We start from the raw sequence: 1,886 nt of genomic DNA on the forward strand, positions 1-1,886 counted from the left end.
ATCCTATAAGATTGATGGGAAGACGGGAGCAGAGCTGTTTTTGGAAGAAGGGGAGTTGAATACTACAAGTTTAACTGATCTTATGTCGTTAATTTACTAATCACGCTATTAAACTAAATATTTATGATGATAATTCCTTGGTGCACATCTCGTTGATCAGCTTTAATCTTCCTATATGTACCTATGCAAATAAAGTGACAGTATCGTTTTTCAGAGAACAATTGCATTTGCATTATATTCAATAACATTATCATATACCTTTGCCAAGAAACTAGCAATGTTTCTACAACAGGTTGTGCCCAAAGAAGTTAAGAAATACTATGATTCTACTCAAATTTTGATGGCAATCCTCCGCATGTTAAACACTCATTTTCGATTTTACGATGATAAAACCGTGCATAGACAAGCTTTGAAAGATAAAAAGAAAGGAGGATTGCTTTTGCTGTTATGAAAGAACGTGGAACATAGATTGAATTGTCAATCAAGTACCAAGCACCAAGTATTATGCGAGAGTGCTAGTGTGAGGACTGGTGAGGAATAACTTTGAGAAAAAGTGGAAACAACAAGAACCTCCCTCCCTCCCTCCCTTCTACGACCCTATCTAAAATGCATTCGGCTTATTTTTCGGATAAAATTGGAACAAGAATCATATATCTCCTATTCCTAAAAATGCAATAGCAAATAGTTATATAAAATATGAATAATATTTATTTATTTATATTATTAACAGGTCGGTTTTAATCAATTTAGTTAGAATATTTTATCGAAATTGAAACATTTAAATTGAACTATTTTAATTTTTTAATTTCACTTCAAAATCATTTTTTTAATGGAGTTTTCATGTTTTAGTACTAGTGTAATTCATTTTTTATTTTGTTGAATGATGATTTGTACTTAAACCTGACAATTTGTTCATTTTATATTCTTTCACGTCTTCTTGTACTTTCGTGTTTAGTTTAAATGAATACTAAATCCATGACTAGTTAAGAATTCGTTTGTGTACATGTACCTGCATGTCGTGTAATTTTGTGTCATATTTTATGTAATTTTGACCAAAATTATTTAAATATTATAATTTCGATTAAATTTTTAGTCTCATCCCATCCAGACATTTGGCTAACATAGAAAAAGGCAGCATTCCGTTCCCGAGGGACCTTAATTGAGTCCGTAAAAAAAAACCTGTTCAACAAAGTACTTCTCGTTACTCAATATATTTGTTTTTAACCTTGAAATAAAACAAAATCACTGCGTTCCAATTTTAGTAAAATAATGAATGATATTCCATTAGTAATGAAAAAGGGCGGAGGGGATCCTTATATGTGTAATGTTGTTCAGGTCGATTAAAGGGTGCAAAAAATAGTTAGAACTAAATATGAAAAGTATGAAAAAATATCTCGTAATGTATTTAACCATAAAATCGATTATGCTCCTGCAGAAGTGTCTACTTGTTACAAAATCTCATTTGTCAAAGTATGGATTTCATTTTCTTAAAAAAGGTCGCCACTCGAAACGAACAAAATATTATATATATTTAGCCGTGTAATTCGAGGAAGCAATGAAGAAGCTTTTGGAAGGTGGTTGGTCCAGGGTTTGCGGACTAGTGTAAGTTCTGTTATGTAAAGTTGTTTATATTATATTAATTATATTATATTATATTATATTTATTTATTTTATAGTTGGGACTAGTGTACTTTTTTCGAAGTTATACTAGTGGGTTTGGTATTGAATTGAGAATTATTTTAAAAGAAAGTGAAAAATGTATTTATTGAATTTGGAATTCTTGTTTCTAGAACTGTAATCTTAAAAGATCTTGGATGTTTGGGGTCATAGATGTTAAATATCTTCTGCTGACATTTGTTTATTGATTAAACAATTTATCTTGGATT

Source organism: Apium graveolens, unplaced genomic scaffold, assembly GCF_009905375.1.
Source record: "Apium graveolens cultivar Ventura unplaced genomic scaffold, ASM990537v1 ctg1516, whole genome shotgun sequence".
In the NCBI taxonomy this organism is placed as follows: Eukaryota; Viridiplantae; Streptophyta; class Magnoliopsida; order Apiales; family Apiaceae; genus Apium; species Apium graveolens.